This window comes from Adiantum capillus-veneris, chromosome 30 (assembly GCF_014529385.1).
Source record: "Adiantum capillus-veneris isolate H3 chromosome 30, ASM1452938v2, whole genome shotgun sequence".
In the NCBI taxonomy this organism is placed as follows: Eukaryota; Viridiplantae; Streptophyta; class Polypodiopsida; order Polypodiales; family Pteridaceae; genus Adiantum; species Adiantum capillus-veneris.
In genome coordinates this window covers 72,820,967-72,844,085 of record NC_140960.1, presented here as the reverse complement: position 1 = coordinate 72,844,085, position 23,119 = coordinate 72,820,967, and the positions used below count along the sequence as shown (strand labels likewise).

General features: G+C 48.1%; 1 protein-coding gene across 3 annotated transcripts in view; it reads left to right on the top strand.

The window, feature by feature from the left end:
- The window catches only part of LOC147418193 (uncharacterized), a 98,226-nt gene that overhangs the window by 6,329 nt on the left and 68,778 nt on the right, over positions 1-23,119 (top strand). The window lies entirely within an intron of this gene.

Here is a 23,119-nt window from a genome sequence, read left to right as displayed (position 1 = left end):
CACTCAAGGAAGCAAAAAAAGGCCATTGAAGTTTTGGAGAAAAACCGAAGAAAAATAACTGAAAACCTCTCCAATCTTTAGCATAAAAGCTACAAGCTTTACACTTCTCAACAACCCTTATATATGCAAGATGGGGCTCTATAATTGCTCTCAAACATGCACATAAACTCATAAAATACCATTCCAATCAAGACTTTTTAAAACACTCATAATGTTTACCCAAAACAATAAGAAAAAACCATGGAGAATGGAAAAATACTCTTCCATTCACATGTATAACAAAGGGCTTTTATTGACAAACTTAGTCGTAGACACGCGCCTATAAGAGAGCTCCATTTCACGCACCAAACAACATGAGGGGTGAAAGTATAGAGGTCTACATCCATGTTCATGACCCTCTTGAGGAGAGACACCCCCTCACCCTCGCACACATAGTAGCCATAGAGTTTTGTTTTGGGAGGTTTCGATCCATGTATGAAACGTCATCCGAGAGGTTTCGAAAAAAACTTTCAAGGCAAATGTTGACACATATACATCGATTTTTCTTTCTAAAACTTGCAAAGCTTGAGAGGCATCACACATGATTATATGTTGCTTCTGTGCTTTTGTATCATGCTCCATATACGACTCTTGCACAAAATCTTGTAGCACCTCATGGAGTATAAGCTCAATATCATGCTCCTCTCTTGTCCCAAGTCATTTGTCAAGTCATGTTGTTGAGAACCCTTCGTGTACATAGCATGGAACCCCTCCAAAGCTTTCACGAGTTTAATTTCAGCTCTCTGAGTACCCATCGTAGAACCTGCTCCTGCACCTGTTCGAGCTCCTCAAATGTTCGAGCTCCCTTTGAGGAGCTCGAACAGTGACCACGCCGACCTCACATGACGGAGAAGGACAAACAGAAGACACCCTAGCTCTTATCAAAGAGCAGATGGCATCACTTTCCATAAGCTTTGTCTCAATCAACACTCGCCTAGAGCAGATACAGAGGCAAAACACTTCCCGAAGTCGTCCTACAACTTCTCGGACAACTCATGCTACTTCTCCACCACCTTCTTCCGAAGCCTCAATGGACGAACAAAACGAACCAGATCCGACAGATGAGGTAGACAATCGTGAACTTCGATTACTTTATAAAATTTTTAATGCTGCACAAAAGAAGAAGCTTGATGTTAAATTGCCTGAGCCTTATAATGGTCGCCGCGACAAGCACGTGCTGGACCAATGGCTATTCAAAATGGAGGTCTACTTGTCCAACACGGATTTAGTAGAAAGCAAAAAGGTTGCACTTGCTAGTTCTCTGCTCAAGGACACAACATTTCTTTGGTGGCAACGACGGGTTGTTGACCGTAAACACACCTTCTTGGGATAAATTCCGGCGTGCTACATTCGAACCTGCCAATGCAGATTTTCATGCCCGGTCCTCTCTTTGCCGCGTGAGCCAGATAGGTTCCTTGGTCGCGTACATACCAAGTTTCAGAGATTAACTTTGGAGATAGAGAATCTCAGCCCCTCTGATAAACTACACAGTTTCATGGCTTGAACCAACCCTGAAGGATGATGTGCACAAATACAACCCTACCACCTTGGATGCCGCAATTGCCTATGTGGAGCGTCTTGGTGATAATCGGCGCTCTAAACGGAATCTTTTCCCTAGTGACAGATTTTCAAATAGTGCTTGCTTTTCACAGCGCGATCGTAGAGAATGCTATAGCTAAAGTCAACAGCACCAATCTCAGTTCAGGCATCATGCAACGAAACCTTATTCAACTTCAAGGTTCTATTCTCAAGATCGACAATCTCAAAGATCTTCTTCAAATATTCGAATTGATTGTGGTAAAGGACGTGACTTTTCTCAAGATCGGCGTTCCAATATTGAGCAAGGCTTTTCCTCAAATGCTTCTTCGACTTTAAAGAAGAATAGATTATGTACAATTTGCAGTGGTGACCATAAATAGTATCGTTGTTCAAAGAAAGCAAATCCGTCTAATTTGAAAAGAAATTCCAATGTGTAAACATCATCAAATTCTGAACAACCAGCTTGTGCTAAGGATAAAGGAAAATCTGTGGTCAATACAATTCATGTCTCAGCGGATATGACTATACTTATGAAGCATGCTCAGTGTAATTCTTCAGTTTTGGTGCCTCTCTCAAAGCAAGTTTTGAGCCTTCTTGGAACTCTCAATGGTCGCTTCATTAATATTTTGGTAGACAGCAGATGCTAGGATAATTTTGCCAACACTCAAATAGTTCGACAACTTGGCTTGCCAATTCAGAAGACTTCTCACTTGTATCATGTGGAATTAGCAGATGGATCAATTTTAACTTGTGACGAAATAGTTCGACAATTGTAGTTCGTTATTCAAAATTATGCAGATAACTTGATTTCGAAGTCATGCCTTTATCCTACTACGACATGATTATTGGTCAGCAGTGGCTATTAGCTTTCGAGGACATACTATCAATTTGTTCAAAGAAGGACTTGAACTGATTTTACATGAGCTTTATCATACGAAACGAGTGATTCAAGCCTCACACGTACAAGTCAAACGGCATGATACAACGGATTATGAAACGAATATGATTTTTGATGCAGATGCAGAAATTATTATTGATGAATTTTTGAATTCATTAACTTCTCCTGAATTAGTTAATGAAGACAAGGATGATTTCAAGCAAGAAGTTTTTCCAAGTGATACTTCGTTACTAGACAAAGATAAGGATATGGTTGCAGATTTCGAATTTGAAGACGACTATCCTTTCTTTGATTCTTTGTTGGATGATGATATGCCATTTGCAAGTCATGAAGTGACAGTTTCTGAAGATGATTCTGAAGAATTTTGGGATTTATTATTGGAAGATGATTGTAGTCTCAATCAAAAATCCTCTCTAGTGATTCATAAAGATGACGTTACCCCTTCAAAGAATGCCTTGAGTTCACCAAATATTTTACAGCGATTGGAAGATTTTGAACCAAAAGTCTTACATCACATGAAGGATTTTGAAGATCATTCTCTTGTTGCAGTCAACCTGATTATGCAAGATTCCTCTAAAAAGTCTTTGAATAATGCAATGACATGGGATTTAGCAATCAAAGCAAAAAGGTTTCGCAAGAAGCAAAGGTTGAAGACAAAGGTTTCAAATAACTCAAAGACTGAAGATTTTCGAAGATTCAATGCTTTCCAAGAGTTCTATCAACATCAGACGTCATTCCTTTAACCGAGGCTCTCATTTTAGATGGGAGGGAATGTCACGATTGTGATATGTTACAGTATTACATTTACTCCTAGTTGCAGATATGTGAAGTGCCATGCCAAGGAGGATCCCTAAGCTTGGATGGTCACGACCCTTCGCTCAAGAGACATGCCTCTTTGCCAAAAGCCACACTCCTTCGACGATTGGTCACACCCTTTCGTTCTACGGTTGCGACACTTCCTCCAATGGTTGCAGCTCTTTGTTGAAAGGATGCGTCTTTACGTCTAAAGTCATGTCTCTTCACCATGAGACGTGTCTTTTCATTTCTGTCTCTTTGTCTCCTCTATAAGGATCCTATTGATAATTGTACTCAATTTTGAAGCATTCATTCAATCAATCAATCAAACATCAGTGTTTTTTTTTTTTTTTCCGAGAAAAAGATCCTTCTATTAGTTAATGAAAACTGCCCATAGGGCTACAACCACCTCTGCAAGAGAGGGCTACAACAAGCATGATGGGGAGACTCTCCCAATGAAAAAACAACATATATACAATGGGGCTAAATCAAGAGATGGGAGGAGGGAAAAGCCACACAGGTGGACAGTAGTGCCATCTGAGCACCCCCTGGACTATGGTGTAGAAACTTGAAAGGCCCAGGGCGCCAGAGTCGAAGGAAAGCCTCGCGACGCTCCCGCATGCGATCGGAGCTGCCCTGTAGTTCCTCAAGCTGTCCTCTGAGAGTATGGATCAGCTCTAGCCAAAAGTCACGAACAGTCTCTGCTGGTGGCACAGGGCGAGCCTCAAAGATGCTGAAACAACGGGCCCGCCAAATGAACCAAAGTATCAGGCCACTGATGAGCTCCCAACACTCCTCTCTCTCACTGCACCACTCCAATGGAGTAAGCTCTGTAGCAGGCTAAAGTGTAGGTCGCCCCCCCTTATCACTATCATCCTGCTGGTGGAAGATAGCTCAAACTGAAGTGCCGGGCCCGTGAGGGTGGACCAAGCCGTTGCCCCCCAAGTGTATTGTCGAGCCGTGGAGAGAGCAGGCATCAGCCGAAGAACTCGTAGCCACACCTGCTGGGCCGATGGACAGTCCCAAAGACAGTGACGTTGACTCTCCACCAAATGGTCACAAGCTGCACATGTGGCCGAGAGACCACTATGCACAAGCCAACTCCCTACTGTTGTGGCTCTATGTGCGACCAGCCACTGAAACAAGGTGACTCGCCTCGGCTGTCTGGAGTCCCACAGCCTCTGCCAAAAAGCTGCCAAGAACTCGACTGTGAGGCCCTCCTCTTGCCAATGACGTGCTGCAGCGGGGCGGGCCTCTCTTTGTGTTGCAAGTATATGACGTCCAAGCCGAACAGTGTACTGAAAGAAGGGGACTCCTGGGCGGTCTGCAGAAGAGAAGGGGTTCCTCCATAGCCACTCATCAGGATCCCACTGTACTCGTGCCAGTGGACAGCACCCCCAAGCCCATAGCCTCCAGCGTCCTGTCTCAAGAGCTGCTGGGTCAGGGTCTAAGACGCAAGTCCTCCCACAGATGCCCACAACTCGGATCCTTTGGAAACATCACTTTGCTACCTGCGGGGCCTCTACTGCAACTCGCTGTAAACGTCCCCCACCCTGAAGCTTGAAGAACAGGGCTGGGACAGTCTCTAAGCAAGCACTGACTGAAATGAGAACCTCCAATCGTGTGAAGGCTCCCATCCATCGGGGTGCTACTGGCTCGAGAGGCGTGAGCCACTCAGCTGGAACTGACTCTGAGATGTCCTGACACATGCTCTGCACCCCTCTCATGCCCTGTAGCTGCACAGCCTGCACCTCCTCTGACAAACCTGTGAACTCTAGCCAGTCACCTAGAGAGTGCGCTGGACCAGCTGCCATGGGACCCCAAGAAACATGAGGCCGACTCCCAACCAAGTGGCCTCTCTGAGTGCTAACCATGGGGTTCCAGACGAGGGGCTGCCGTAGGCGCTCCTCCGTGCACGTCGGCGGTCTCTGCTCTAGGCCACGCCGTAAGAGCTCCCAAGATCGAAGCAAACTCATAGTAAATCGGTCCTCCATTCTCCTGCTCAAACCAACTCGACGCAGCTCTGTAAAGATCCATCTGGTCGAAGGTTGCCAAGGGCCTCCTAACTGAGGCACCCTGGCACGAAGCCTCTGTAGCAAGAACTCCTTCCAGGGCTCCTCGCCTGGAAGAAGTCCTCTGACGACGAACTTCCCAAGAAGGGCTCTGCTCTGCTGTGTTGGATCAATGATCCCAAGCCCTCCCTGAGAACAAGGAAGTGTGATGACCGACCAAGCCACCTTGGCTCGAGCAATCTGAGTGTCGTGACCTGACCAAAGGAAGTTCCTGATCAGCCTCTCTACCTGGCTGATACAAGAACTCGAGAAGATCCAGCAAGAAGTGATGTACCACATAGTCGCCAACAACACCTGGTTGGCAACTACTACTCTACCAGCCAGCGAAAGTCGTGCTAAGCTCCAATGTAACAGCTTTCTCCTGATGGACAGGAGAAGAGGAGCAATCTGCTACTCGGGGGACAAGTCCAAACCAACCTGACAACCCAAGTACCGAACTGCAGTCCCTGGAGGAATCCACCTGAAACCCTCTTCTGGCATCCAATCTGGCACAGGAGCACTGCCAACCGAGAAAGCCACTGTCCCCCCTCAGACCAACCTGCTGTGACACCAAAAATCTGCTCATTGCCTCCGCATAGAACAGAAAGAGAAAGGGGGCAAGAGGACAACCCTGTCTGACCGATCGTGTGAGCATGAAGCGCTCACCTCTACCGCCTGCCAAAAGCACGTGACTGTGAGCCTGTCTGTACAAAGCTGACACCCCTCTGATCCAAGCATCTGAGAAGCCCATCCTGCGTAGCGTGCCCTCTAGAAAGTCCCAGTCAACTCTGTCGTATGCCTTCTCAAAATCGAGAAGAAGAATCACAAGGTCCTCCCCACGGAGTCGTGCCAGGGCAGAAGCCTCCCAGAAGGTGAAGATGTTGTCAAGGATACTGCGTTCCTTGACGAAACCTGTTTGAGTCCCATGTATAAGGCTCTCCAAAAGTGGCTGAATCCTCAAACTCAGAGCCTTGGCAAGAATTTTGTAGGCTGTTTAGGATGGTGATGGGGTGCCACTGTCGAATCTCATCCAAGGAGCCACCCTCCTTTATAATGAGGTAAATCAGGCCCTCACTCATGCTATTCGGCATCACTCCTGTGAGCAGAATGTACTGAAAGGCACTACACAGATCTGGGCCAAGCAGGTCCCAGTACTCCAAGAAGAAACTGGGAGTCAGCCCATCCTCACCTGGACAGCTACCACGAGGGAGGGCCCTAAGAGCCGTGTGCAGCTCCTCAAGCTGAAGAGGTATCTCTAGCCTCTGGCGCATCTCCTCAGTCACAAGACAAGGCATCTGTGCCCAAACCTGCTCCCTGCATGCATCCTGTCTCTCTGACTGGGGCTCAGCCGACAGTAACTCACGGTAAAAGTCAGTAGCAACTGCACGCATATCCTCGGGCTCACAAACAACTGACCCATCTGGTCTCCTCAACTGATTGACCTTGGCATGCGAGTGCCGAGGTCCCACTGTCTCAAAAAAAAAACACCTGTCACTCTGTCACCCACCTGAGTCCACTGAGATGCCTGTCGGTGAAAGGCAAACACATGGCGCCTCTCCTCTGTGTAAGCAAGCTCCTGTCAAGCCTGTTGTAACTGCTCCTCCAACCACGGACTGTCTGGATGCTGCTCCTGCATCCTCTGTAGTGAAGCAATGCCTCGTCTGAGACGCTGCTCCTCCTCTCTCGCTGCAGCCCGTCGAGCCAGAGACTCCTGTAGAAAAAAGTGGCTAAGTTGAGCTAGGCCCAAGGTCACTCTGTCTGCAGGTAGAGCCTGGCTGTCCATTCCCTCTGTCCAGAGAGCCTCTACCCTCTCTCTGAGTGCTGAGTCCAACAAGACCCGCTCTGGGATGCGAAGCATCGTGCTCCCACTCCTCTGCCTGTCTGCCACTGTGAGGATCACTGGTGCATGGTCCGAGAAGGATGTCCCTGCCAGGATGCCCACTGAGCCCCCCAAGTCACTGAAGTGGTCACTAGTGTAGAAGCGATCTATCTGCGATAGATTCACTCCTCCCACTCTGCGGTCCGATCTAGAGAAGGCAAGACTCTCTGGAGGCCTCACAAAGCCAGAATGCTGCCATGTATCCGAGACTCTCAAAGTCATACACAACCTCTCCCAAGCTGCTAACTCGACTCCATGCACAGTAGCATGGCTGCCTCCGATCCTGTCAGAAGGGTCCTCCAACATGTTGAAGTCCCCTACACACCAATGGTCAACCTGTGGCAAAGACTCGACAATCTGTGACCAAAACTCTGCACGAGCACTCGCCACATTGGACGCATAGATGTTCAGGAAGCCCACAAGGCCACCCTGAAGGTGCATAGTAATCCACTGAGCCCTGCCTGGCACAATAATCCCTCTGCCCACAATGGCCTGCTGCAATGAGTCCGCAATAGTCATACATACCCCACCCTGGATGCCTCCAGGTCCAAAAGCAGCTGACCAAAAGGTATCATATCGTCCACGCAAAATCTGACCACATAGCTGAATGCGGCTCTCAGACAAATGGTGCTCCTGAAGCATAAGGAGATCAATCTCTCCTCCCAGAAGGCAATGCTGAAGCTCCTGACGCAATCGGCCCCGCTGTCGCTGAAACTGGGACCCACCTAGTCCCTGCACGTTCCACGAGACGATCGTCATGGGGAGCGAGAGAGAACAGATGTTGCCGCAGCAGCAAGACGGGCTATCTTCCAAGCTAGCTTGGATGGGGAGTAATCCGCATCCGAGCGTCCTCTAGATAGGCGAGACTGCAGTGAGTGCCTGGCCCAAGCCCAAGCAGAGCGAGCTGTGCGTAAAGCAACCTCCTCTGTCCAGGAGTCCTCATGAATGTATACATAGCAAGGCAAACACTGCGTATCAGCAAAAAAGTACACCACAATGTGCCTACATCCTGCTGAGTCTCGGGGTGTCACCGCAAACTTGGCCAGTGGCCACAAAGTCTGCAGCAAATCTGTAACTCCAAGTTCTCCCATGTGGTGAGAGAACTCGAGAACCTGTGTATGCAACCATCCCACCACTGAGTCTAGGGACCACTCTGTCTCGGTCCTCCCACAGAGGGGGAAGGAGAAACCAACTGCTGAGTCCAAGGCCTCTGTTCCCCTAGCGGCGAGGAACAAAGCGTGGACCTTGAAGCAGGTTGCCTCGTGGTCTGCTGCGGAATCTCCGAGGAAGCAAGTGAACCCGTAGTCGAAGAAATCCCAGCGGCGTCGGAGGTCAATGCTCGTCAGACCACGAGGGATAGCTGCAAGGGAAGATGTCTGAATTTGCAGAGGGGGCCGCAAGAAGGGCTGACCCTCTCGCTAGGCGACTCGTGGCAAAGGCGCTGCCAAGAGATCTCCTAGCCGCCGGCGAGGGACCAGTCTCCTGAGTCGAGTGTGGTATTGGAGCAGGAGGAGGGGGAGAAGGAGTTGGGGGGGGCGGAGGAGAAGAGAAGCGGGGTGGGGCGATAGAGACAGGAGGGCGAGGAGGGGAGTAGGCAGGAGCAGAGGGCCGGGGGGGGGGGATGTGGAGGAGGAGGGGAGATCTGAAGGTGGGGCGGCTGGCGAGGGTGAAGCTGAGGTGGAGGCTGGCGTAGGGGGCTCCTCCTGCCCAAGAGGACCAAAGCGGTTCCCTGTGGGAACCCACTGCTGCTGAGTAGGCACCTGAGTTCCAAGCTGTCGCTGTGGCCCCTGGCGTCGACGGCCACGGGCCTGCTGCCACCCCTCCTCCGCTGGAGTCCCAGGCTCGGAGGATGGCTCTGAATCTGTGCGCTATGCCGCTGGTTGTGGCTGCGGCCCAGCCTTGGCAGGCTGGGGCTGAGGCTCAGGTGCAGGTCGTGGCCTCCCCCGTGGACAGGCCTTCGCTAGGTGGCCCATGTGTCTGCAAATGAAGCACTGGTTCGGGAGACCCGAGTACTCCACACTCTGTCTAAACCAACCCCCACTCACCCGAGGCAGAAGGATGACCTTCGGGAGCGTGTGGGTATCTCTCACCAAAACTCGAACTGAAGGGATGCCAGCCGCCTTGGCAGCTACTGATGCTGCCGTACGAGGTGTCTTCAGGACAGTCCCGATGGCGGAGCCAATCCTGGAGAGAAGTGGAAGGTACTCCCTCTGTAAACCCGGAAAGCAAACTGAGATGGGGATGTCTGCCTCCTCTACGAGCACATCCGAAGTCGGGTCAAAACCATGTCGCCACTGTCGAAAGTGGGCGCGTGATGCTCGGATGGCCAGTGGATTCATAGCTATGACCTTGGAGGCCATCTCGGAAGTCTCAAACTCGATCTGATAGTACCCCCGTCCGAGAATCTGGATATCCAAGATCTTGCCCACCTCTGCGAGAAGGCGGGCCTGGAGAAGGTCTCGCAGCTCTCCTTTGTTAGGACGGTGCCGAGAACCTTGCAGATGACAGAAGTCGCCTGTAAGCGCTCTACCTCTGCGGCAAGGCTCGCTTCCTCTATCGGCGAAAGAGCAAGTCGAATGGTGGGCTCAGCGGGGTCGGGCGAGGGGGCTTCAGGCGAGTCCCTCTGTGGCGGAGCTGGAGCCTCCATCTGTGTCTACTGCTGAGTCGAAGAAGCGGACGGTGAAGGAAGTCTGCAACCGAGTACGCCGAGCACTCGTCCGAAGAAGAAATGCTGCAGAGCCAGGTGTAGAAGACCTTCAGGAACAGTGAGGATGATCGGGGGGGGGGAACGGAGAGAGCGGCGAGCGAGAGACAAGAGGCTGCAGGCGGGGTGGGGGAGAAGCGGCCAGGGAGGGGGGGAGGGCAGCGGACGGGCTGGAGGGAAGGCAGCGGACGGGCAGGGGGGGGGGGGGGGGGGTTGAGCTAGGCAGCGCGAGGGTGAGGGAGGCAGCGTGAGGGCGAGGGGGGGGGGCAGCGCGGTGTGGTAGGAGGCAGCGCGAAGGGGAGGGGGGGCAATGCAGGGGTTGGAGGAAGCGCGAGGGCTTCTTCTTCAAACATCAGTGTTCTTGTCTCTTGAGTCTCACTTTGATCTTAAGTATGATGTTTTAATCTTAAATATGGGATTAGCACCACTAATCCTTACAATGAGGAGGGAACTAGAGTATGATGAGGATGGCAATATCCTCATAATGTGGAAAATACTCTCGATAAAAATCCATTCTGAGCACGCAACTACTTATGCAAGAAAAATTCGACTTCTAAGTGTTGATTTTGCATGCTATGAAAGTCACAATTGTAGTACAATTTTGAAAAGTGGTATTCAATGAAAATGAGTTACGTACATAGAGTCACATACATGCCACAAATTGTTATCGGCTAGGACACTCCAAGCAAGAAATCAATAGCAACACACAAAGTGCAAAATCATTGAGCTATATATATATATATATATATATATATATATATATATATATATATATATATATATATATATATGAGAGAGAGAGAGAGAGAGAGAGAGAGAGAGAGAGAGAGAGAGTCACAAACTGCTGACGTGTCAAGCTACTGAAGAACGCAGCCAACCTTCAAATCTCGGCAAGGGATCAAAACCCTAAGAAAAAGTAGTAGAAGAAGAAGAAGTTTTACAAACTTACAAAGTTTTGACGGGTGGCCTATTTTTAAAGAAGAGTTTCCACCAACTTACGATGGGGTCAAAGTGACATAAAGGCATTAAAAATAAAGCAGAACACACTCAGAAGACTTTGCACATCAAAATATGATGAAGTGGCACCTGTAGGACGTCTCGAAATTCGCGGCGGATTTCTAGAAAAATCTTGAAATTTTAGGAAAGTGTTTTTTTGGGGTCAGCTTTTCATATTTGATGCTTTTAGGCTTTGGGCCTTTAAGTATGAGCCTTGGGGGCCCTCTCTGGCTCTCTTCAGTGTGCAGATTGCAGAGGAGGTGCTCCCCGGTTGTTGTACTTTGCGAATCAGCAATAATAAAGAAATACCGAAAGGGGCGCCAACATTTGGGGCCAGTGCTCTCTTGGGGTTGAACTTCGCCACTTCTCGTTTCGTGTCGTGCTCTCTCTCTCTCTCTCTCTCTCTCTCTCTCTCTTTCTCTCTCTCTCTCTCCCTTTCAGTTCAATAGTTATTGAAGTGCTAAAAGTTTGTTCAATTTGTTCTTTTCCGTTGGCAGGTGTTCCCCGTATTGTGTGTGTGTGTGTGGGGGGGGGGGGGGGGGGGGGGGGGGAGAGAGAGAGAGAGAGAGAGAGAGAGAGAGATGGAGATGGAGAGACGGAGTCGAGCCAAGACGCACTGGCCCCAAAGATTGGCACCCCCTTTCGGTAATTCTTTAATATTGCTCTTCGCAAAAAACAACTCCCGAGGGTCCAACTCTCTTCGAGACTATGCGTCCAGATGCTCTCCCAAAGAGTGGCCCTCTGGGCACTTATAAACATACAAGGGTTGCTCAAAAGTAGAGCAAAAGCATTACACCGCACCTAAAAACATCTGCCATCAAAAGCTCACTTAGAAACTACCAAAAGCGAGCAATGTAAAACGCGAAAATTTGTAGCGCATGCCGCATCATCATTGCATTGCAAATCACGGATTTTCGTATAGCTGTTACGTCAGCATTGCAGCGCGTTTTACGTAAATCAGTCCCATATATCAAGCTTTTGATATTTTTGGATTAGGCCTCTTTGTCGATGCTCATAAGTTCTTTAAGTTGGTAGGGGTTAGGATTTTTAATCTCTAACCCCCTTTAGGCCCCTCGGCCCATCTTCTTGGTTTAGTTCCTATGGTCCACTTGGCTATTTGTCTTCCAATTGGGCACGCCATGCATCACTTTGTGACACAGTCACTATCATGTTACTCATATATATGGTTCCATAGTGAACATATTTTATGATTCAAAGTTAAGGTCTAATATTGTACATTTTTTTTTTCATACTTTACGTATTGTATTTACGTATCTATTTGCCTTGATAATAGAAGTAATCAGCCAAACGCTCCTGTTCTCGCGGAAAATCAGCACCTTGAACTTGCTATAATCAACAACAAAAAATTGAGCTCGTGAGTGAATGGAGCAGCAACTAGTGCAAAGTTTGGCTACTCTCAATGTGGAGAATAAGATGAACTCATATGTACTACGGAAAATCTGCTCTGAACGCGACAACCCTATGCCTCACGAAGGTCTCCCTCGAGGGATGTTGCAACAACCCTTCATCATCGCATCAAATCACCTTGGGTGCGTCCATGGCGATCTGTTGTAGTTATGGTAGTTACGTACTCCCATGTGTATCTCCCCCCTCCTTTTTTAAAGTGGAGAGGCTCCTCTTTTCTCTAGCCAAGCTTCTTGCATAGTGCCTTGTGTCACGAGGATGTGGCAGTTATTAACCATGTCACAGAGATGTGGCAACTGCTAACCTTGGTTGTTGGTTTCTTTCCAATGGGGTTTATTTTATTTGTTTAAGACCCTCTTTTTGAAGTAGCAAACGGTCGGACATTGTATGGCCAATGTGAACGGTAGATTCACTCGCAGACGGGAAGGGGTCGGCACTGGAATTCGTATGGTAAGAGGATGTCTAGGCTCAGAGCAAGATCATATAGGTCCCCCCGTCGCACTTAGCAAGTTGGTGGATACTAGGAAGTGAACTCAATTAAGGCGTAAAGTCAAGGTGGGACTACCAACCAAAAGTATCCGACAGTTGGGCCACATTGCATTTTTGGATGCGGTCCCAATGAGGATAGATGGTCAGAAGACCAGTGGGAGACCAGTGGGAGCCCAACGGAAGCATCTCCTAAAATTTAGGGAACTGCTATTTTGGGCCACGAAATGTGTTCGCGTCATTACCTCCGGTATGACTAGGGGAACACTTTACAACTCTGCCGCGAAGTCAACTGACGCACCAGTTGAGATATTTTTAGCAGGGAAATCCCAAACTCGGAAACTGGGCGACGTGCCAGCTTGTGAGCGATTCTGCCACTCTGGGAGGCAAAAACGAGCTGCGTATCAACAAAGGGGGCGCCATTTTCAGCCACAGGCGGATTGCAACAGGTACAGAGCTATGGAATGCTTACCTTGCCCTCTATGCACAGTATGGTGACGGGAGTGATGCCCCGCACGCTACATACTGCTCTATTTCTCCCCTACGTGCAGTTATGTGATGCCCCACAAGAGGGCTACTCATTTGACTGATGTACAGTTGTGTGGGTTCATGCTTTTGTGCTGAGGCAAGAGCCTCCTTGAGCAGGAACAGGGGTAGCTAACTGCTGCTCCAAAGCAGGCACTGGTGAGGGTCATAACCTCACCGTACAGGTGCAAAATCAGCGCTGTGTATGCGCTGTAATTTGACTGTTTTTCAGCCATACGGACGCCAGGATCATTGGGAATCGTGCCCCATTGGCAAAGGACAGTTAGGGGACTGTTTGGGGCTGAAAACAGGGCAAAAACCAGTAAATACAGCGTGCTGAATTTACTGTTTTTGGACAGGAATCAGAGGGTATACGACAGTGCAAGCGAGTTCCAGCAGGGGAATTGGTTTCGCGCAAGTTTTGGGGCTGTTATGCTGCCGAAATTGGGCCAAATCAGATGGTATCTAGGTGGATACACGTGAAGGATTCCCAGGACCTTACCTTGTAATTTACCCTCCTAAAGAATAAAGAAATACCGAAAGGGGCGCCAATTTTGGGGCCTACAGGTTGTCGGCGTCTGCTCGGAGCATTCTAGCTTCCGAGCCGTGTGTGTCTTCAAGTGTTAACTCCCGTCGCAGGTTCTCTTTGCAAAGTGCTCTGTGTGTGTGTATAAAGTAAAGAATTTCGGGTGAAAGCCAACGCCTACCGCCCTACGGGCCGGTTACATGGTTCCATCGCCGGGATATCAATCACTCTTTCCTCAAAGAGTGAGCTTGGATTGTTCAGGGTAAAGACACACAGTGCAAGAACGCGGGGATTACACTATGGCCGACAAGGGGAAGGGAATTATGGAAGAGGGTTCCTCTCCAAAGGACAGGCAGGAGATTCCTATGGTTTTTGAGATTGGCGAGAGCTCACGGCCATGTCAGTCTGTACCTCCTGTCAACGTGAATGTCCCTCCAGTAGTACAGGGCTTTATGACAGGGCAACTTGAGGATGATGCGTTTAAGACTCAGTTAGTTGCCGCGGTGAATGTCTTTTCGCAGCTGGTGCAGAATCCGAGGTTTATGGAATTCTTGCAAGCGCCACCAGTGCAACAGCAAAATAGGCAACCTACGCCGCGTACGGAGCTTGTTGAAGCTCAAGCCCAGGTACTTCATGAGGCGCAGGAGGAAAGGGAACACTCGCATGTTGCGGAGTCGGGGGCTCCAAAGCAGATTCCTCCCGTGCTTGAACAGGTGGCTAGAACGCCTATTCCACAGGTTATGCCAGTTCAGCCCGCCACCTTTCAGAGCCAGCATGCTGTCTTGAATGGACAGGGAGTTGGATACCAGGCTATGCACTCAATTTTTCCACCACCCACGGTACATCTTGGGTATTTCGGGGGTGGATCAGTGTTCCAAAGTATGGCTGGTTATGCGTCTGGAAGTCAGCCGTACATGCCAGGAACAGTGTTCGGGGGTATGCAAGGCATCATGCCAAACCCCATGTATGGTACTATCGGCATGCAGCAAGGTTTCCACGGCAACCAGGGCCAGTTTGGGGTGCCACAGGGTCATTTTGGCATGGCTGGTTTTTCTGGACAGCAGCCAGATATCGCACCTCTGACGCAAAATGTGAATGGCCAACACGTGCCGATCATGCCTAGTACAGTGCCCATGTTGCAGACCATTCTGTATGACAATTTGGGGGCACTAGAGAAGCCGAAGGCTTACAAAGAGGGTGGTGCAGCAGTAAAGTTCAGTACCTTCAGTGGTTTCGAGGACAAGACAAAGGCACTCACTTTCCTCCAGCAGTTTGATACAGCTTATGCGGGAGGGAATTTTACAGAGGCCTCGAAGGTGAGGAAAGCTGCCACTTTCTTAAAGGACAATGCGCTTACCTGGTGGACGACATTGTTAATGCAAGGACAGGCACCCGCCACTTGGGTTTACTTCAAGCAAATGTTTGCATCTGCTTGGCTATCAAATGAATTTGAAGCCGATGTCCTGACAGATTGGCACCAGCTTACGGCAGCTTCGTGCAAGAGCTTGTTGGAGTACAATAGGAGGTTTTGTAAAGCATTACTCTCAGTGACCTCCTACAGATTTGTGCCATTGACAGAGCAGATAGAGAAGTATTGTTGTGGGCTGCCTAAAGGGCTTCGCGATTACTGTACAAAGAATAGAGTGGCTACCCTTACTCAACTTATGGAAGTTGCGAACACTGGTCTTGCCCTGTTGAAAGGAGAGGACAGTGGATTTCCGAGCAGTGATAAAGGAGGGCAGCAAAAGAAAAATTCAGCGAAGAAGCCCTTTGTGAAAACGGCTCCTGATGCGTCACAGGGGTCAGAACAAGCCACCGAAGACAAGGAGTCAGCTGGGACTTCTGGAGCGCAGGCAAAGAAACAGAAAAGGAAGCGTTTTGTGCGCAAGTCGCTCGAGGAAAAGAAGGTCCTAATGGCTGAGAACAAATGCTTTATATGCGAGCAGCCTGGTCATATTTCTATCAATTGTCCACAAAGGAAAAGGCCAGCTGACTCAGAGGATAAAGAAGACCAGAAAGGCAAGAAGCCTAAACCCACGGCAGGTTTAGTGCCAGACATGGTGGGTGACAGGCCCAGCACAGATGCAAGTGAGTTATGCAGGGCATGGGGTAAAGTTAGGGATCAGACGGCACTCATCTTCTTTGATCCAGGTGCCAAAGCCAACTTTATCTCACCAGAGTTAGCTATGAAGCTCGGCATCAAAGCTGAAGAGATGGGGTACACAGCAGAGGCAGGGTTGGCATGTCCTGGCCACTCAGAGTGTGTTACTCCCATCATTGGAAACTGCGTCTGCATATTCAGTCGTATGTGGACACTGAAGAGTTTTACATCATGCCGCTGGAAGGTTGTGACGCCTTGTTGGGGATCCCGTGGATGTTCCGAGTGCATGGAGTCTTGGATGCCTACAACAAAAAGATCACTGTACAGCATAGGGGCAAAACTCACATCTTGGATGTAAAGCTTAAAGGAGAGTCATTCCCCATTTATCCGCTTCTGCTATCACTTCTGTAATAAAGAATCATCTTTCTGTGTACTTGATTTTTGCACGTGATGTCTCAGATAGTGATCAGTCAAATTTATCTGTGTTAGATAAAGAAAGGTCAGCATTTTTGCAAAAGTTTAGTGACTGTTTTTCTGATTCATTACCGTCGCAATTGCCGCCAGAGAGACCTGAGGACCATCGGATAGATTTGGTGCCAGGGTGTAGCCCACCAAATAGACCTCCCTACAGGGTTAGTGCGGCGCAGCAGAAAGATTATGGGCCAGGTTGAGGAGTTATTAGAGAAGGTGCTGATTCAGCCTAGTTCTTCACCCTATTGCTCCCCAGTGCTCCTAGTGCAGAAGAAGGATGGCTCATGGCGCATGTGTATTGATTACCGTGCGTTGAATAAGAATACCATCAAGAATAGGTTTCTTATTCCTCGCATTGATGATATTCTCGATCGTTTAGAGGGTGCTGCAATTCTCAGCAGGATAGACCTGAAGAGTGGGTACCATCAGATTCGTATAAGCCCAGAGGATGTGCACAAGACTGCGTTTAGAACGACATTTGGTCTTTATGAGTTTCTAGTGATGCCGTTTGGGCTAACAAATGCTCCTGCCACGTTCAACAGAATGATGGACCGGATTTTCCGCTCGCATCAACAGTTTGTTGGAACATTCTTCGATGACATGATTGTGTATTCGAAGAATGAAGAGGAGCATAGGCGTCACTTGACCATTGTGTTCGAAGAGCTGCGCAGTCACAGGTTACTTGTCAATCCTAAGAAAAGTGAATTCTTCCTTGAAGAGTTCCACTTTCTGGGCCACATAGTCTCAAAGGATGGTGTTAGAATGGATCCCGCAAAGGTCGAAGCTATCAAGACATGGCCAGACTTGAAGACTGTGCACGATGTCAGAAGCTTCTTGGGATTGTGTTCCTACTATAGAAGGTTTATCAGAAATTTTGCAGAGATAGCATCGCCTCTTCACGCATTGCAAAAGAAAGAGGTCACTTTCAGATGGACCCAAAAAGAGATTTCAGCTTTTAGTCTCTTAAAGGAAAAGTTGACTTCAGATCCAGTTATTGTTTTGCCAGATCTCAGGAAGTCATTTGTGGTCCAATGTGACGCGTGTGGCAGTAGCATCGGAGCAGTGCTAATGCAAGATGGACCGGTAGTAGCATATGAAAGCCGAATTTTGCAAGGGCCAGAGAGGACTATGCAAGTCTATGAGAAAGAACTCTTGGCCGTTATTCATGCGCTTTCTAGCTGGAAGCACTACCTCTTAGGTGCTGATTTTGTTGTCCAAACAGATCATCAGACCTTGCGATACTTCTTGACACAGTCAAAGTTATCCGAAAAGCATATGCGATGGGCAAACATTCTTTCCATGTTCCACTTCCAGATTATGCATGTGGAAGGCAAGAAGAATGTTGTGGCTGATGCGTTATCAAGAAAGCCACAAATTTCAGCTGTGTCAATTCCTTATCATCATGAGTTAGATGACATGAAGGGGCAGTATACTGCTGATGAAGATTTTGCAAGGATCTTTGAACAGTTACAAGAGGGGCAACATCACCAGCACTACCTCCTCAGAGATGGTTTTATGATGATGCATGGCAGACTTTGTGTCACTAGGCCACTGCGACATAAGGTCATGGAAGAGAGTCATGTCCCACCGTATGCAGGGCATCGTGGCATTGATGCAACAGTTAAAGCGGTAGAGACGTTCTTCTATTGGCCTACCTTGAGGAGAGATGTGGATGCCTTTGTGCGAGCATGCATAGTTTGCCAAAAGGTCAAGTTTGACAGGCAAAAGGCACCAGGGTTGTTACAACCACTGCCGATTCCGGATAAGCCATGGGAAAGCATTGCTATGGACTTTATCTTTGATCTTCCAAGAACGCCAACAGGGAATGATGGTATATGGACCATTATCTGCAGGTTCAGCAAGGAAGCCCATTTTATCCCGGTCAGGAAGAAGATAAAATCTGATCAGATGGCATGCTTGTTCATGTACAATGTGTTCAAGTACCATGGTATGCCACAATCGATTATCAGTGATCGTGATCCTCGCATGACCAGTTTGTTCTGGAGAGGATTGTTTGAGAACATGGGTACTACGCTCAAGTTCTCGTCTTCCTTTCATCCACAAATTGATGGACAGTCAGAAGAGGCCAATTCTAGTGTCTTAGATCTGTTGAAATGCTATGTGTCAGATAATAAGGGCAAGTGGGAACAGTATTTGCCTATGCTTGAGTATGCGTACAATAATACGGTGCATTCTTTTACTGGCAAAGCACCTTTTGAAATTGTTGACGGCGGCAAAAAGGTTCCTCCCATTTTGCACACAAAGGACAAGATCTTTGAGGCAGATCGATATGTTGAGAACATGGATGAGATGTATAAGAAGGTTAAAGTTGCCTTGGAGAAGACTCAGGCAAAACAGAAAAAGGCTGCTGATCGTCACCGTCGTGAATTACTACTATCACCTGGTGATTGGGTTTTCTTAAGGTTCGAAAAGGCAAGGTTAAAGAAGATGAAGGGCAAGGAACGGCTGTTTCCTAAGCTCAGCATGCGTTACTATGGGCCTTTTCAAGTGCTTGACAAGATCAGCGATGTGGCTTACAGACTGAAATTGCCTGATGCGTGGAAGATTCATAATGCGTTTCACGTGAGTCTTCTAAGACCCTTCGTGGGTGATGTGCCAGAAGATATGCCAGTTGAGGATCAGCCAGAAGTTGAGGAACTTGATGAGATCCTTGTACCTGAGCAAGTTTTGGCACATAAGGACAGAAAAGTTAAAGGACAAGTTGCAAGACGCTATTTGGTGAAGTTCAAGAACTATCCGCCTATGGATGCAAAGTGGATGGAAGAGCATGAACTGTCAGAGTCACCAAATGTATTGCAGCTTTACCTTGAAGCCTTTGGGTTACAGCCTACTTATGCCCCAACCCAACGTGTGCAAAGGAGGGGTAATGATAGAGCTAGTACATCAAATGTACATATGAATTCAGTGCCATAGATGGAAATGGCAAAAGTATGAAGGCCTCATTAAGTCATTTGTATCTAGGTATGTTACGACCTTTCTTGCGGATACATGCGATGATAAAAGAGTGTTAATAGCACAAGATCATCAGTGGCGTGTATTTATGGTATGCAATCGAGGACGTTTGCGATTTCAAGAGGGGGGTATGTCACGAGGACGTGGCAGTTATTAACCATGTCACAGAGATGTGGCAACTGCTAACCTTGGTTGTTGGTTTCTTTCCAATGGGGTTTATTTTATTTGTTTAAGACCCTCTTTTTGAAGTAGCAAACGGTCGGACATTGTATGGCCAATGTGAACGGTAGATTCACCCGCAGATGGGAAGGGGTCGGCACTGGAATTCGTATGGTAAGAGGATGTCTAGGCTCAGAGCAAGATCATGTAGGTCCCCCCGTCGTACTTAGCAAGTTGGTGGATACTAGGAAGTGAACTCAATTAAGGCGTAAAGTCAAGGTGGGACTACCAACCAAAAGTATCCGACAGTTGGGCCACATTGCATTTTTGGATGCGGTCCCAATGAGGATAGATGGTCAGAAGACCAGTGGGAGCCCAACGGAAGCATCTCCTAAAATTTAGGGAACTGCTATTTTGGGCCACGAAATGTGTTCGCGTCATTACCTTCGGTATGACTAGGGGAACACTTTACAACTCTGCCGCGAAGTCAACTGACGCACCAGTTGAGATATTTTTAGCAGGGAAAGCCCAAACTCGGAAACTGGGCGACGTGTCAGCTTGTGAGCGATTCTGCCACTCTGGGAGGCAAAAACGAGCTGCATATCAACAAAGGGGGCGCCATTTTCAGCCACAGGCGGATTGCAACAGGTACAGAGCTATGGAATGCTTACCTTGCACTCTATGCACAGTATGGTGACGGGAGTGATGCCCCGCACGCTACATACTGCTCTCTTTCTCCCCTACGTGCAGTTATGTGATGCCCCACAAGAGGGCTACTCATTTGACTGATGTACAGTTGTGTGGGTTCATGCTTTTGTGCTGAGGCAAGAGCCTCCTTGAGCAGGAACAGGGGTAGCTAACTGTTGCTCCAAAGCAGGCACTGGTGAGGGTCATAACCTCACCGTACAGGTGCAAAATCAGCGCTGTGTATGCGTTGTAATTTGACTGTTTTTCAGCCACACGGACGCCAGGATCATTGGGAATCGTGCCCCACTGACAAAGGACAGTTAGGGGACTGTTTGGGGCTGAAAACAGGGCAAAAACCAGTAAATACAGCGTGCTGAATTTACTGTTTTTGGACAGGAATCAGAGGGTATACGACAGTGCAAGCGAGTTCCAGCAGGGGAATTGGTTTCGCGCAAGTTTTGGGGTTGTTATGCTGCCGAAATTTGGCCAAATCAGATGGTATCTAGGTGGATACACGTGAAGGATTCCCAGGACCTTACCTTGTAATTTACCCTCCTAAAGAATAAAGAAATACCGAAAGGGGCGCCAATTTTGGGGCCTACAGGTTGTCGGCGTCTGCTCGGAGCATTCTAGCTTCCGAGCCGTGTGTGAGTTGAAGTGTTAATTCCCATTACAGGTTCTCTTTGCAAAGTGCTCTGTGTGTGTGTATAAAGTAAAGAATTTCGGGTGAAAGCCAACGCCTACCGCCCTACGGGCCGGTTACAGCCTTGCCATCTACTTCGGTAGGGGTGCCAGTCTTCTCCAAGATACCGGTGATGCGGATGTTGACGTAGTGGCTTGCCTCATCTTCTCCTCCTCTATGTGTGTGCATAATTTGTTGTTTCTCTCTTTGTGATTCTTCCGGTTCCTCTTTGTGGAGTTTTTTCTTCACCACCTCTAGGTATCCATCCTTCTCGGCTTCAATCTTCTTCTCTATGCTTATGGTGTTTGCCTTGGTGAGCTTTTCCTTAATGGTGCATGTATCCAATTCAGGGATTTCTCCCTTCTTCTCTTCATTGCAGGTCTTGTAGAGGCGCCACCTACCTCTGAGGAGGTCAAATCTGCTATCTTATCACCTCCTCTCATGTCCAATCCTTCTTTTTCTTCCACTCCTCTTGTGCTTGCTTGTATTGTTCCTCCCATGCGTTCTTCAAGCTCTCCTTCTCCTGAAGGGAGCGAATTAGGCCAAGAACCTTCCGCTCGTCGTGATCACTTCGCGCATGAGGCGAGCTCCTTGAACTTGGCTTTGAGTTTGTTGAGACGAGTAGAGTCGGTGGGGACCATGAGAGGGGGGGGCCTTCATTGGGTACCCTTATCCTACTGGATGTTGTAGGAGCATTCATGAGATCTAAAGGCATCACCAAATACTCGTACAACCTCTCGAGGGTGATAGAAACTCAATTCGTTGGTTTCATAAAGTACGTTCAAACCATGAATGATACTCTATACAAACTCGCACCTACTCTTGGGCACTGGCGACGTGAGTAGGGATGTCATAGTTGTTGGCGAGGCTATGCATGGTGAAGGTGGATAATGTTATTCTCTTGTTTGGACAAGCAGTGAAGTTAAGGTGTCACGTGCGCACTTCACTTGCGCTACGTGGACATGCTTTTGCTACAGTCTAGCATGAGTCATTAGCTTAGGACTGAGCCGGGCACTTTGTGAGCCTCACGACATGCATGCATGATCAGCGTTTTCAGCCCAAGACAGCAAGCGTGTTCATCTCGAAGCGCCAACAGATTTCAGCCTAGCCTCGTCGTGGTTGGAGATCCCTTGCCATCAAGATCGCTAGCAGATTCCAGCATTCAGCCTTAGCGTCGTCGTCGTCGGACACAGTAGCCCAACACCTAGTACCCCTTGTGTGCCTTGGTTCGGCATAAGAATCCACAAAACCCATCAGAACCCCGTCATCGACATCATCTTTGTGACCAGCAGTACCCCGTCGCCGACATCATCATCGTCGACATAGAACCAGAGATACCCTGTCGTTGACGTCATCATCGTCGACACAAAACCCATCAGTACCTCGTCGTTGACATCATCATCGTCGACACAAAACCCATCAGTACCTCGTCGTTGACATCATCGTCGTCGACATAGAACCTGCAATACCTCGTCGTCGTCGTCATCGTCGTCCACATGGACCCATCAGTACCTCGTCGTCGTCGTCGTCATCGTTGTCGACATAGAAGTTAGAACCCCGCAATACCCCTGAGTACCCATCAGTACCTCAACAACCATCATAACCTTTAGTACCCATTAGTAGCATCAATACCTATTAACATTAAGCATCTCAGCATTTAGTCATTGTATCAACATTGTGCAAGAATAAAGAAAGTACTTGCTCTGGCAACAAAGCCAGGGGGCCCTTGAGGGTTTGAGACCCGTCATTCAATGTCGTCTTCTCTCTCTCTCTCTCTCTTGTGTGTCTCTCTTTCTTTCAATTCAGTTCAATTCTTTCAAGTGAAGTAAAGTGTCCCTTTATTTTGTGCGGAGTACTAGATCCGAGCTATATCCTTAAACACTTCCGTTGCACCTGGCATAAGGTTAGAGAGTGTGAAGTTTTCAGCTTTGTGCTACTTTGGTTATGTTTTGCCTTTGCTAGATAGGTACGTAGTAGTATTCAATTCTAGTCTCTAGCTTACATTAGGATTTAAGATTTTTTCTTTTAGAAGTTGTCGTGTAAATTCTGAATTCTAGGATTAATTATTTGTGACGTCTTATCCTTGTTTGTTTAAAGTTGAGTACCTCTTTCAAGTTTTAGTCAAGTAAGCTTCTTTAACTTATTTTGCTTATCCCTCTTCTAAAAGCATTTTTAAGTGAATA